Genomic DNA, 15,131 nt, shown 5'->3' with positions numbered 1-15,131 from the left:
GCAGAAAAAGCAGCACCTACTGTGAATCTGTTCTTTTCCTCCCACACAAGGAACCTAATTAGCTCAGTGCACACATGGCAAATCAGTATCAGCTACTGCTCAGACTGCCACTGTCTGGTGGCATTTGCTCTGAGTTTAGCAGAAAGGACTTGGATAAGTACCCAGATATATGGATACTTATCTGAACCAAAACTGCCACTCAGCTAAGCCTCAGGACCAAAATGCATAAAGTCATAGCTATGCCTGGAGTAGGCATGTGCAACTCCTTGGGGCTAAATTCACCACTGGCATAACCAAGTGTAATTATATTGAATGGAAGGAATGACCTTGTCCCACTAATTTCATTGGTATTATTCCCACTCACACTAGGTCTGAATTTGTCACCTAAGACCAATATTAATATGCTGCATTTCACTAGCACTTTCCTAAGAAAGTGAAACTTTGCATTACTCTGGGAAGTGTTAACTCCATTTTACAGGTGAGGTTAAATGACTTGGCCAAGGCCAAGCAAAAAGTCAGTGACAGAGCAGGGAACAGAGACCGGAATTCCTGAATCCCAGGTTTTAACTTTTAGAATAGGGTCTCTCCTTATTTAGAAGGTAAAATGAGGCATGGAAGTAGTATATTCTCTCTGTAAGAGGAGCCATCTCTGCATGGAAAAATATGATATACAGCATGGCATTGGAGTGTCCTTGAGATATAAGAAAAAAAAGTGAGAAGACTGCTAATTCCAGAGGATCAGTGTGTACTCAAACATCGTAAACATTTTTTTTAAATGACAAACTAGAAAAGAGAAATCCCTGTTGTCCCTTGACAGTGTTAGCGGGTGTTGTCTGTACTTTAATTTCTCTTTCCTTATCTCAGAATGTTATAAGTGATTAGTTATATAAACAAACGTTCTAAATCACAAATCCATAACCAACACTGCAGTTTAGAAAGCCAGAAGTAACAAATTAGAATAATAAGACAAACAAAGCATGAGATGGATCCTGGGAGTACATGTGGGGTAGGGGTTGAGAAGAGAAATTTTGCAATAGACAGAATAAGACAGAAAATAAAATAAAAGCAAAGATTGCTGGTTTTGATAGGATTTATTTTTAAATCAAGAGCTATGCAATTTTAAAGGCTTTTGGCTACAAATTCACATGAATGGCAGTATCTATAATTTTGGTTCCAAAAATGTGCAAATGAAAGACTTAAAGCTCAACAAAAATAACAGAAAATCCTAGTGCAGACAGACATTGCAAAAGTGAAGATTAGAAAAAGACCTTTGGCAACTTTGGATCAGAATCATAGGCTAAGTCCCTCCCCTTCACACACTCACACACACACACACACACACACACACACCTCCAACCCCAAGCTGAAAACTAAAGTGTTCCATGGTTAGAAAACACATTGGCTGAGGAATGTGATTGCTACAAGAACCTTGAGACTCTGACCGGGGGCACCTAGAAATTGTGAGTATCCCCAGTGCTTTGTTGTACGAAAGAAGGTTGTTGAGCTGCTTGTTGCTTAACTTGTTCCAGGTTTTCCTCCAGATTCAAATCTCAGCACAGCTCATGTGTCTATAAATCTATAGCTGCCTGAACTGTTTTCCCCAGTGAGTAACTTTTATACAACTTCCTAGACTATACAGGACTTGGATTTCTAGCAGCTCAAAAAGAGAGAGTGAGCACAAATGTTCTGTTCTGTGAGGAGGTCTCTCTTCTTGTTTATTTCTCTTGTTCTAACAAAACAGATGTATTTTGACACTGCAGCCATGGTCATAACCCACTTGCAGTGAAATCACCTAGTGAACTAGAATGAAATGTTCCACAAATACATGCAAGAAAATCACCTCACTCCTGGAAATTTCACTAACCCGGACTGTGTTTTCTGATGCCTTGCATTTATTTTAGTCTCAGAGGGGTAGCTGTGCTAGTCTGTCACTTTAAAAAAAAATAGTCCTGGAGCACCTTAGAGAGGATCAGAAATATTTATAGTATCACAGGCTTTCGTGGGCAAAACCCACTTCATCAGATGAGCGGGAGAGGAATAACGTAAACCCAGAATTTATAACAGAAAAAGAAGGGGGGAGAAGTACCTGTCAATTGTAAGACTGGTGCTAATGGGGCTAATTAAGTGGGCTGGAAGTGTCCCATATTTAGCTTTTGATGTAAAAAGGAGGTGTTAAATTCAGGGAAGGCTGGTTTTATTTTAGTACAGGGTCTAAAGAGTTATAAACCATTTCCTGGACATGTATCCCTTAGGTTGCAGTTGGGGACATTGAGAAAGTGCTCTGTATTGCAATGAGAGGGACTTTGGTTGGATTCCTGACCAGAGACTCATCTGGTCAATTAAGCAGCATGTGGCTGTTTGATCTCCTTGGCTAGATGGAGAATGAGTGTGACAAGGAGCTGGTAGGTGTTAAAGTAATAGAAAAAAATCAAGCATTAAGCTAGCAGTGTTGCAGCTCTACACAGACGGTGTGATGACAATATCGCAAGCAGTGCCAGTGGCTGCTTTGCAGACATTCATAGTGAACATCATGCTATGTTACAGCACTTTTATTCATTGCATGACCGGCCTGTCAGTGAATGGGGTGGGATTATTAGTCTTGGAGAGCGGAGTCATGAATTCTCAGAATAAGCCCCAGTGCAGCAATTTCAGTGCAGACTCCCCTGTGGTCCAGCAATCTCTCTCAGCCTTGACTTAGCTGGATCAACTCTAGGAATGAGAGAATGCTTCACTCTCCACAATTCATCCAGTCCTTGGCCATAGAAACATAGGAATCGTCACGCTGGTTCAGACCGAGCTCCAGCTACGGAGTTTGGTACCCACTCTCTGGCAGCACTTCAATGCTCCTAAAGGCAAGTAAGAACCACATCATGACAGGTTCCCTCTGGGCTCCCTCTCACACTCTGATGCTGTGACAAGCTGCAAATCTCTCCAGATCCTGCATGTACACAGACATCCCCTGGTGGGGACACACCTAGCTCAGGTACATGAATGCATCTTCTTGCCACTTGTGAACTAACAATAGAGACACTGCAGCCACTTCACCCATCTGCCTAGCCTAGAACCCCAGGCTTTGACCATCCTGCCCTGGTGAGAAGCCTGACCAGTGGAAGTTTATAACCCAGTCTGCCTCACCCTCAGTGTGGAGGGGACATGTTCTATGAGTCTACTAGAACAGGACGGGACCTTGAGAGGTCATCAAATCCAGTCCCCTGCCCTCACGGCAGGACCAAGCACTGTCTAGATCATCTCTGATAGATGTCTATCTAACCTGCTCTTAAATATCTCCAGTGATGGAGATTCCACAACCTCCCTAGGCAATTTATTCCAGTATTCAACCACCCTGCCAGCTAGGAAGTTTTTTGCAGTGTCCAACCTAAATCTCCCTTGCTACAATTTAAAAGCCCATTGCTTCTTGTCCTATCATCAGAGGTCAAGGAGAACATTTTTTCTCCCTCCTCCTTGTAACACCGTTTTAGATACTTAAAAGCTGCTATCCTGTCCCCTCCCAGTCTTCTTTTCCAAACTAAACAAACCAGATTCTTCAGTCTTCCCCCATAGCTCATGTTTTCTAGACTTTTAATAATTTTCTTCTCTGGACCGTCTCCAATTTCTCCACATCTTTCCTGAAACGTGCTGTCCAGAACTGGACACAATATTCCAGCTGAGGCCAAATCAGTGCAGCTCTTATTCTTGAGCAGATTTCCTAACCACGTCAACCAAAACCTACTGTTTAAGGTAAGATATAAAACAGATTTATTAAGAGAGAGAGAGATTTTAAGTGACTATAAGTAATAAGTACAGATCAAAGTTGGTTACCTAAAAAATAAAAGTAAAATCACTATCTGTGTTCCATGAACTAGAGTGTATTTGAATCAAGCAGGGTCTCTCCCTCACAGTATAGTTCCTTTATAACCAAGCTGGGATTGTCCTTTCCATTCCAAATGTTTGGTCCTCCCAACAGGCTTCCAGATGTTGAATTGCTGGGGGAAGGGATGCCAAGTGATGATGTCACTTGCTCTTTTTTACAGTTTCTTCCAGCTTGCTGGAAACATCCATTGAATTGTTTACTATGCATTATCTCTAAAAAGCATCCATTGTATAGGTTCCTGGGACAGCCCTTGTGAATGTATATTCTCTTTAATGGGCCATTAGCACATGTGGTGCCTCCACTATTGCATTTGTAAGGCTGGCTGTGAGTGTTTCTAACCTCACAACATATGTCAGTAACACACACACAGCAAAACTTCATAACTCCACTGACAGTGATAGCAAATACAACCCACCAGGGTATTAATATTCAGCAGATCAAGGCTCTTAGAATGATCTCTCACATGGCCTGTGTTATAGAAAGCATGTCATACTCTTATTATCATGGTAAATATGGGGGTACCAAGTGTAACACTCACAGTTGGCAGATGTGGGATAATCGGCTCCTCATGAAGATCTCCTCAAATCATTAAAGGTTAGAGATTGGTTTAAATCCAGATACACAAAATTTTATCTCCTGGTCTATTCTCCTTTGTTACCAGTAATTGAGAGCACTTTCAATATTTTTGTTTTCCACATCAACATTTCAGCTGAAATTTCCTTTCAGGATGAAGAAAACAATTATGTCAGTTGTGATCATGGTTTTTATGAGGTGAGGTCAGTCGACTAGGGACAGAGCTAAGTCATCCAATTCTTTTCAGAAAGGCCACGGAGCAGCCATTAACTGATAATGTCTTTCAGTCACTGCCCCACTAGGCCACATTTGATCCATTGAGCATTCTGTACTGCAGCATTAATTGAAAACACTTTACATTCGCCTCAGTTCCATTTTTATTTACTATCTTCAAGTGAGAGGAATGGTGACCCTCATAATTCCTTGCCTTCCACAGCCAGCCTGCGTGGCTTACGGCAAGTTACATAGGTGCCTCCTTCCCAGTTTTAGGCATCACTGCAACCCACAAAACAACCTCTTCGATGTCACCTATTCCTGAGGGTGATTAAAGAATCTTTGGAGAAGAGGGACTGGATCCTGGGTCTCCTACCTATCAATTGGGTCCCCTAGCCATTGTCTCTCTCTGACCAATGACTCTATTTATGCAGAGTAGACCAATTTCTGCAGGTGAGACCGAGGGACACTCCCACCAGACTATCCCACTTTGAGAGGAGTGGGAAGCCCTATTCAAATTCTCTCCACCTCAGGCACAGAGGGGAACTGAATCTGACCTTCTACATCCCAGGTGAATACTTTAATCGCTGAGCTAAAATTTATATGGTGCGGGATGGCACCAGCTCCTCCACTGGCTATTTTGCATGGCTGTAAGTGCCTGCCACACTCCTCACAAGAAATAACTTGTATTTCTTAGAATTGTCCCCAAGCCAGGTTTTGCTTCTCTCAGACTCCTAATATGCAGGCAGGTATGTGTGTGGGCATTTGCCCTCAGTTGGATAGAATCAGAATTGATAAAAGATTTTGTGTGTCTGTTGTCTTCCAGTAGCAGCAAACTAGAGACACTATAACGCAGGGGTGGGCAAGATACGGCCCTCAGGTTTGTTCTGGCCCACCGAGCCTTTGGATCCAGCCCACAGTCTGCCCCACCGAGACCCTCAAGAAGCTCCCTGCCTGCTGCAGTTCCAGGCTGCTCCATGTTCCCCTTTGTGCTATGTACCGGGGCAGGAGAAGACTTCACATGCTACCCACTCCCCCGTTGCCCCCAGCACAATCATGACAGCTCCTGCAATGATTGTGCTAGTGGCGGGGGTAGTGTGCAAGTTCCATGCCCCTGGTACGCAGCGCAGGGAGCCATATGGAGCAACCAGCCGCTTTGAGCAGCCTGGGACTGCAGCAGGCAGGGAGCCTGCCTGAGGGTACCTCTGGACTGCTGGCTGGGAGCCGCCTAAGTAAGTGCCTCCTGGCCACAGCCTGCATCTGGCACCCTATGCCCTCCTATATCCCAACTCCCTGCTCGAGGTTACTACACCCTCTGGCCCGGGTCACTACCAAAACCCTCTGCACCCTCCCTCCACCAGATCACAATGCCCTCCTAGGCCCTGCACCCCCTCCTTCACCTCTACCTGAGGCCAAACTCTTCTCCTCCACCCATACTCCCTCCCCAACCCTACACCTCTCCCTCAGGTCAGAATCCTTTCCTGCACCCATACTCCCTCCCAGACTCTGCACCCCAATATCGTGCCCCAGGTCACAGCCTACTCCTTCACCCAAACTCTCTCAGACCTCACACCCTCTCCTGCACCCCAGTCCCGTACTTTGAGCTGTCTTCTGCACCCAGCCCCTGTTCTGGACCCCACACCTGCCCCATAGAAAAGTGTGGCCCTTGTTACCAAAATCTTGGCATGGCTCTCCAATAGAAATTATTGCCCACCCTGCTACAAAACCTAGACTTATTACAGCTAACAAAGATTCTCCTTTAACCCAAGGGGGTTTTGGAAACTACAAACCCTAGATGCACCCACACTCAAAAATCCAAATTAGTAGGAGGAGTGGGTTTGAATCAAAGGCATATTGACTTCCACCCTGTGCCATGCCCGTGAGTTCCTTCAGCCCAGGAGCACATACAGTTCCGATATTAATTAAAACCTGTTTGTTGCCTCCTCCTTTAGCAGAGTGCTAGGACAGGGCTTTGGCTGGGCACAGCAGGGCATTTTTGGAGCAGAATGGTAAACACAGTAAGGCAGGCAGAGGGACTCTCTGAGTCCTTGCTTAAGAATTAAAGGTATGAGCGAGGAATGCAGAGTTACTGCACTAATTGCTCATCCTTGGGGGCATGGGTCCAAATGCTGCCTTACGGTTGCTACTGAAATAATTTGTTTGGTGGCTGTTATTGAATGTGGCTACCCTATAACACAGCAGGATGCAGCTGGCATTCCCCTCCTCCGATTCCATCCATGAAGTTGGTCTCCTCAGATCTCCAGCCACCGGTCTGTGCTGGAGTTATGGCTCAGCCCTTACAAGCAAGTGACAAATCCAACCCTTTCTGGGGCAGCAAAAGTCCAACAAAAAATCCCAAAGTGTCCCTTTGTTCTTCGGGGATTTTCTGCAGCCTGCCTTCTGGGCCTGGTTCCTACTCCCAGTTCCTAGTCCTGGTTGCTAGGCTGCCTTAAAGAGGACCTCACTGATCTAGTGTAGAGGACTCGTTCCACAGGCTGGTTCCCCCTGGAGTAGCCAGCCTGTTGCAGAACCTGGCTCAGAGACTTCCACATGAGCCCTCCCACTTCTTGTGGATCATCCCTGGCTGATCTCTCTCAGTCCTTTTTATAAGACCCAGGTGACCATTAAGGGATCACATGATCTTTTGTAGTCCTGTTTTCTCCGTCTGGGAAGCAGCCAATTAATTATAACACAAGTGAGGTTGGCCCTGTATCTGGACTTGATGGAAAGCCTATACTTGAGAAGAACGTAGGCCTTGAAACAGGCATTGACAGAGCTGTATGTCTGGAATGGAGTTTCTGCAGGCAAGGAGTGAAGTGTATTAGCAGTTTGCCTGGTTTCCGCCTGTCATGTGGCTGACTTCAGCTAGAAGTAGCTGTGCATTCTGACTCCTACAAAAAGAAAACAGAAGACAACCACTAAACCAGCAGTGGCCATCAAAGTGGATTAAACCTCAGAACAAACATCAGCTGGCAAAAGGCCACGCGTTTTATATCCTGAGGCTGCAACGGGAATGCTGCATGTCAGCACAAGGCACGCTGCATTGGGACTTTGCAAATCTCTCTGGTAGAGCCAAGCTGTAGACACTCCACTCTGAAAATCCTATAAAAGAATCCCAGTTACAAAGGCAGGAGTATTCAAGTCTGCTGCAGAATAATCCACACAGTGGGGAAGCATTGTCTTGAGAAATTATTTGAACAGGTTGTTATTGTGCAATCTCCGTCTTCTCCGTTTATGTAACATGCCACGATTTCAAGTGTCAGCACAAAAATCTCTCTTCTGCCTTGCATGCAACCTCTTCATTTCCTTCCCTCTGCTATTTTTGATTGTGTATCTTTGGATATGATTTGTGTATCAACTCCATGAGCTTCTGGGGACTGAGTTTGTATGACAGACATAAAAACAAAACTGCAGTGTGTTGAGCGGCCTAAGCAAGTGCGGGTATCACTGCCCTCTCCTACATGCATTCAATATTGTCCTATACTATATACATCCCTGTCAGGGATGATCTACATGGTGCTTGTCCTATTGTGCAGGCAAAGGGGCTGGACTTGATGACCTCTTGAGGTCCCTTCTAGTTCTACTGTTCTATGATTCTAAACCATAGGTGGTTCTCCTGTAGCCCACATAATCGTATTTGCATCAGGAGTTTTATTCCCTAGGGTACGTCTACACTACATGCCTCTGTCGGCAGAGGCATGTAGATTTGTTTGTTCAGCAAAGGTAAATGAAGCCGTGATTTAAATGATCGCGGCTTCATTTACATTTACATGGCTGCCACGCTGAGCCGACAAACAGCTGATCAGCTGTTTGTCGGCTCGCCGCTAGTCTGGACGTTCCCCCTGTCGACATCAAAGCACTTTGTCGGCAGCCCCTTTAAACCTCATTCCACGAAGAATAACGGGGCTGCCGACAAAGGGCTTTGATGTCGACAGGGGGAACGTCCAGACTAGCGGCGAGCCGACAAACAGCTGATCAGCTGTTTGTCGGCTCAGCGCGGCAGCCATGTAAATGTAAATGAAGCCGCGATCATTTAAATCGCGGCTTCATTTGCCTTTGCTGATCTGTCTAATCTACATGCCTCTGCCGACAGAGGCATGTAGTCTAGACACAGCCTTAGAGTCCCCATGAAGAGATGAGTATCTAAAGTGTATAGTGACAACCACAGAATACCTTGAAAGTGAACTGTCAGTGCACTTTACTGTGGCTATGTTGCTCTGATCCATACTGCCTGAGGAAACCAGTGCTTAGGATATTACTGTATATTGCATTCTCCTGAATCATAGAATCTTAGAATCATAGGACAGGAAGGGACCTCGAGAGGTCATCGAGTCCAGCCCCCTGCCCTCAAGGCAGGACCAAGCTCTGTCTACACCATCCCTGACAGATGTCTATCTAACTTGTTCTTAAATATCTCCAGAGAGGGAGATTCCACCACCTCCCTTGGCAATTTATTCCAATATTTGACCACCCTGACAGTTAGGATTTTTTTCCTAATGTCCAATCTAAACCTCCCCTGCTGCACTTTAAGCCCATTACTCCTTGTCCTGTCCTCAGAAACCAAGAGGAACAAATTTTCTCCTTCCTCCTTGTGACACCCTTTTGTATATTTGAAAACCGCTATCATGTCCCCCCTTAATCTTCTTTTTTCCAAACTAAACAAGCCCAGTTCATGAAGCCTGGCTTCATAGGTCATGTTCTCTAGACCTTTAATCATTCTTGTCGCTCTTCTCTGTACCCTTTCCAATTTCTCCACATCTTTCTTGAAATGTGGCGCCCAGAACTGGACACAGTACTCCAGCTGAGGCCTAACTAGTGCAGAGTAGAGCGGCAGAATGACTTCACGAGTTTTGCTTACAACACACCTGTTGATACAACCTAGAATCATATTTGCTTTTTTTGCAGCAGCGTCACACTGTTGACTCATATTCAACTTGTGGTCCACTATGACCCCTAGATCCCTTTCCGCCATGCTCCTTCCTAGACAGTCGCTTCCCATCTTGTATGTATGGAACTGATTGTTCCTTCCTCAGTGGAGCACTTTGCATTTTTCTTTATTAAACTTCATCCTGTTTACCTCTGACCATTTCTCTAACTTGCTAAGGTCATTTTGAATTATGTCCCTATCCTCCAAAGAAGTTGCAACCCCACCCAGTTTGGTATCATCTGCAAACTTAATAAGCGTACTCTCTATCCCAATATCTACATCATTGATGAAGATATTGAACAGTACGGGTCCCAAAACAGACCCTTGAGGAACTCCACTTGTTATTCCTTTCCAGCAGGATTTAGCACTATTAACAACAACTCTCTGACTACGGTTATCCAGCCAATTATGCACCCTCCTTATCGTGGCCCTATCTAAGTTAGATTTGCCTAGTTTATCAATAAGAATATCATGCGAAGAAGAAGAGGAAGTGAATGCTGGTCTCTATACTAGGTACTAGTTACAAAACCTAAGCTATTTCCTCTTCTACAAGTTTCTTTACATGGATAGCTGGCCAGTCTGGCCCCTACTGGTGTACACTAAAAAGTTGCTAGTAACCCTTAATGTAGTACTATTTGAAAGCAGGGTTCACATGAGCCCATTACCCTGTAACACTAGTGCTCGTGAGAATTTACACACCTCTAGTGGAGGTGCCCTTTGTCCATGGCACTGGGTGCAATGTATCCAAGTCTGCTGAGGGAGTTGGCTGATGTGATTTCAGAGCCTTTGGCCATTATTGTAGAAAACTCATGGGCTGTGTCTAGACTGCATCCCTTTTCCGTAAAAGGGATGCAGATTAGACACATCGCAATTGCAAATGAAGCAGGGATTTAAATCTCCCCCGCTTCATTTGCATGAGCATGGCTGCCGCTTTTTTCTGGCTCGGGGCTTTGCCAGAAAAAAGCGCCAGTCTAGACTGGGATCTTTCAGAAAATAAAGCCTTTTCTGAAAGATCCCTTAGCGGCAGCCACGTTCAAGCAAATGAAGCGGGAGAGATTTAAATCCCCGCTTCATTTGCAATTGCGATGTGTCTAATCTGCATCCCTTTTATGGAAAAGGGATGCTGTCTAGACACAGCCATGGTGATCAGGAGTTGCCCCAGATGACTGGAGAAAGACAAATGCAGTGCCCATCTTTAAAAATAGGAAAAAAGAAACTCTGGGGTGCTACAGTCTGGCCAGCCTCATCTCAGTTCCCAGAGAAATCATGGAGGGGATCCTCAAGGAATCCATTCTGAAGCATTTGGAAGAGAGGAAGGGGATCAGGAACAGTCAGCATGGATTCACCAAAATTAAGTCATGCCGGACCAACCTGATGGCTTCTATGATGAGATAGCTGGCTCTGTAGATAGGGGGGAGGTGACAGATATACCTTGACTTTAGCTTTAGCAAAGTTTTTGATACGGTTTCACACAGTATTCTTGCCAGCAAGTTAAAGAAGTACAGCTTGGGTGAATGGATTACAAGATGGATAGAAAGCTGGCTAGATCGTTGGACTCAATGGCTAGTGATCAATGGCAGCCTTCATCTACCTGAAGGGACACAGAGTCGATGTCAATGTAGTTAGGTCAATGCAGTGGCAGTGTAGACACTGTTGCTTACATTGACTGTTGCTGGCTTTCAGAAGCTGTCCCACTATGCACCACACTGACAGTTCAAGTGGTGCAAACACTCCTGGTGAGGATGCAATCCATGGACACCAGGAGCAAAGTGCAGTAAGAACAAGTGATGTCATTACTGCAGTAGGTTGAGTTAACTGTGTAGTGTAGATGTGCCCTAACTTAATATTGTGTTTGAAAACTAGTGATTTACATTGATTTGGACATAAATATATGTTTCTAGTATAATATAGTGACACTCAGTCAATGGCTTTTGCCACATATTTCCTTCTCTTCTTGGGGTTAGGAACTGTGTGGTACTTTAATCTCAACACAAAGAAATAATTGCACAGCCAATCAGCTGCTAGGATTAGAAGTAAGGAAAAGTTTGGCAGGGCAGGCAGACCTAATAGGCACAGTGGGTAGCAGATGGGAGGGCACCCTGGGAAGATATGTGTATATTTTTGATATATAATTGCCTTAAACACAACCAAATCATTTTAAATTGGCATTACTGTTGCATTCAAATCACATCAGGCTCTGACCTAGTTAAATCTCCCTAACTAACCTAGTATGAGCCAATAGTATTTGGACAGGAGACCACCAAAGAAAATCAAAAGGTGCTGAAGGTGTATGATGGCACATAAAAATGAAGGTCAATTGTTAAATGTGAAATGGGTTCTAAATTGCCTGACCCCAGAGTATTATTTTAGGCCCATATTTATTGACAACACAAGTCAACAGCAGTGAACACTTTCCTCTTTCTTTTAGATAAGTTATTTCCCACAAGGGTTTACAAATAATAAAAAAGTTGAGGTGCTAGCCTTTGGATATTTGTTTAAATCAATTTTCTTTCTTATTGCAAGAGGATGTCATGCATTGCATGTCTTCTATATTGGTATTGGCAGCTTATCCTCATCATTGAAAATTTTCCACTCTCAACATTCAATTTAATACACAAATTAAATGTAATACACAAATTTAAATATTCCATATTTATAGCAAGCAAATTATAGATTATCTGGAAATTTAGTAAAAGAAAGCAAAGCTAAGTAGATATTTGAAGATGCGTGTGTCCCTTGCTGAATTTAATTTGCTCCATTCATTTCTCCATTTATCCAGGCTCCACTAAACTCAAGGACTAACAGAAGGGTTTCCTTTTTCCAGTTCTTAGCTAATAAGAGCCATGCTGCTACTAATAAAAGTACTGTATTATTAAAGATTTATGTTCTTGAAAGGCCACACCATTAATTGGGAGACCTGAACACATTTCTAATCAGTCTTTCACTGTTATTGTATGATTGATATTAATGATTATGGTGCTTTTGGATCAAGACTTGTATATTAGAAGATAGAGATGGAAAAAACCCAGGTAATTTATCATACTACCACTGGAGAATTGTTCCCAACGGTACCTTTGTTGTGTGGTTCTTCAGGGTGAGCTTCAAGGATTCCTCCCAAGTGCAACATTTCAGAGCGTTAGGCAAGGAAAACATTCAAATCCCTGGTAGTCAGACTTTACATCACTAAGATTTTGCAATTTAACAATAACTGGAGCAGACTGGCCTTGTGTGAAATCTTCGGTCGAATTCTAGGCTCAGTGCCTTGCCCACCTCAAAAGGTTTGGAGTACTGTTCCCAAGCAACACGTGCATTGTATACTCAAGGATCTTCTTGGCCACACTTGTGAGGGAACCACATTCAGCTCTCCCCGGCTAAAAGAACGTGTTACTGAGGCTCAGGGCTCCTGAGGATAGAGAAATAAAGAGGAGAAAATAGCACCTGGGAGAAGTCCTCATCCCCAAAGCTAATGGGATAAATTCTCAACTGGTGTCCATTGCTGTGATTATAGTTTTCAGCTGCTACCTCAGTGCCACTAAAATCCTAAAACTAGTGAGAGAAGTCCATGTGCATAATATGCTGTTGGCAGAGGAGGATGAGCAAACCTTCAGTGTCTTGACTAGCAGTTGGACTGTTCCCACATCTCCCCATGGCTTGGCTCACTTCAACACTGCACCTTCTAGGAAGCATACAGACTGGGTGCTTGTCTCAGTGCTTTATATCTACGACTCTTAAACCTTAAACAAATGGGACCTTTGCCGGAGCCCCCTGCAGTGTCAATATTGGTATGAAGCTTTGACTGCGATTGTGTGCACTGAAATCTGGCTGCCCTTGCATCTGATTGTACTCTCTTAACCCGAGTCAGATGTGGAAAGTCCCGGCAAGTTTTATGGGAGCAGCACTTTTCCTTTGAGAGCTTAAAAATGTACTTCAAGCATATAAGTAAACAGTTTTCTGCTTCGCTAGGAGCAATGCTGCATTACAAAGATCTTTGTACCACGGTCAATGATGCTATATAAAATTATTGATTGGCCACCTTTGCCTGCAGCCCTTGAAATACTGCCCAGGGCTGCAGTTTTTCCATTGATTTTCTCTTTGTAGAAAATCAGTAGGGAAATGAAATAGTGTCTGATCTTATTTGGGGAAGGGGGCAGAGAGGAGGAGGAGGACAATGACCCATATCGAAAGCTTCACGATTACAGCTGGGAGTAGAACACGCAATGCTGGAAATAGCTGCTAGAATAAGATAATAATTCTGTGGACAGGAGATGTGTATAATGATTAAAACTGAAACCCTTCAATACCAGCCAAGAAAGATCATGCAGTTGTTAAGCCTTTGGGAAATAATGTTAACACTTTCCATTGATTTGTAGTCTTATTGCGATGTGTCAGCTGTGTAGCTAGGGCTCATCTAATCCATTGCAGAGATGCAGCCTCCTTGGGCGGGCCACTGGAGCTGGATAACAGCAAAAATTTACACTTCACAACAAGTTAGGACAGGAAGAGAAGAGTAAGGCTAGGTTTACACTAGAAAGCTTAGAGCAGTGGAGCTGCGTTAGTGCAACTGGTCCTGTAAGATCTCTTGGGTAGACACCCTGGGCACATCTGCACAGCAGGGCAGAAGTCGAATTAAGCTACGCAATTTGAGCTATGTCAAGCGTAGCTTAAGTTGAAATAGCTTAACTCGGCTTTTGACACTGTCTACACAGCAGGAAGTCGAAGGAAGGATACTCTTCCTTCGACTTCCCTTACTCCTTGTGAAATGAGTGACACAGGAGTCAGATTAAGAAGTCCTCTAGCTCGGCATTATTTCAAAACAATGGCTTGCAGTGTAGAAACACTCTTTGTTATTTTGGAATAATGTCAGTTATTCCAAAATAATGCTGCTGTGTAGATGTACCCTCTATGCTCATGGGCAAGAGCTCTCCTATTGACATAATTAATCCACCTCCAACGAGTGGGAATAGTGATGTCGGCAACAGAAGTTCTACCGATGCAGCTTTGTGCACATCGGCATGTAGGCTGGCACTTGGGTGTGTGTGTGTGTGTGTAATATTCACACCATTCAGAGACATATGTTCACCAATATAAGGGATTGTGCAGACATAGCCTAATTCTATTGTGTATTAAAATTAAAATCGAGGGGATGATTTTAGTGAAGCAGAACACTCTCCCAACTATGCTTGTAAAAAGTGCTCTACTATCTTGAACAACAGTGAGTGATCAGGACCCCAATGTGACTTCTCATGGGAAAGACAGAACCCCTGCAAATACAGTGCCTATTGATACCATAGGAAAACAGTTCAGAATTAAGAAGGCCACATACCGAATTACCAAAACCATGTGCTGCAGCACCTGCAGGTTGCTCAGAGTTCTCCCATCTTGTACGGACCCAGCTCAATGCCAGCTGGTGCACTGCCATGGGATCTCCACCCAAAGTAGAACCGTTACAGATAATCCATGTTTTATAATGGTTATAAAACAAAGGCTGAAAACTGTTGCACTACTATAGTCAGCATCTCAGAAGGAGAAAGGGAAAGCACTCCTAGT

At 44.0% G+C, this 15,131-nt stretch overlaps 1 protein-coding gene across 3 annotated transcripts in view; it reads left to right on the top strand.

Annotated features, from left to right (window-relative positions):
- The window catches only part of SLCO2B1 (solute carrier organic anion transporter family member 2B1), a 171,784-nt gene that overhangs the window by 47,306 nt on the left and 109,347 nt on the right, over positions 1–15,131 (top strand). Inside the window, exon 1 of one of the 3 annotated variants that reach the window (XM_006127506.5) lies at positions 1,306–1,460. The exons of the other annotated variants lie outside the window; for them this stretch is intronic. The gene's annotated coding sequence lies outside the window, so the exon portion shown is untranslated. Of the gene's footprint in view, positions 1–1,305; positions 1,461–15,131 lie in introns of those variants that run through there. 3 annotated transcript variants of the gene reach the window in all.

The sequence above is a fragment of the Pelodiscus sinensis genome, chromosome 1, assembly GCF_052426305.1.
Source record: "Pelodiscus sinensis isolate ZL-2025 chromosome 1, ASM5242630v1, whole genome shotgun sequence".
Classification (NCBI taxonomy): domain Eukaryota; kingdom Metazoa; phylum Chordata; order Testudines; family Trionychidae; genus Pelodiscus; species Pelodiscus sinensis.
This window is presented reverse-complemented; position numbering and strand designations above follow the sequence as displayed.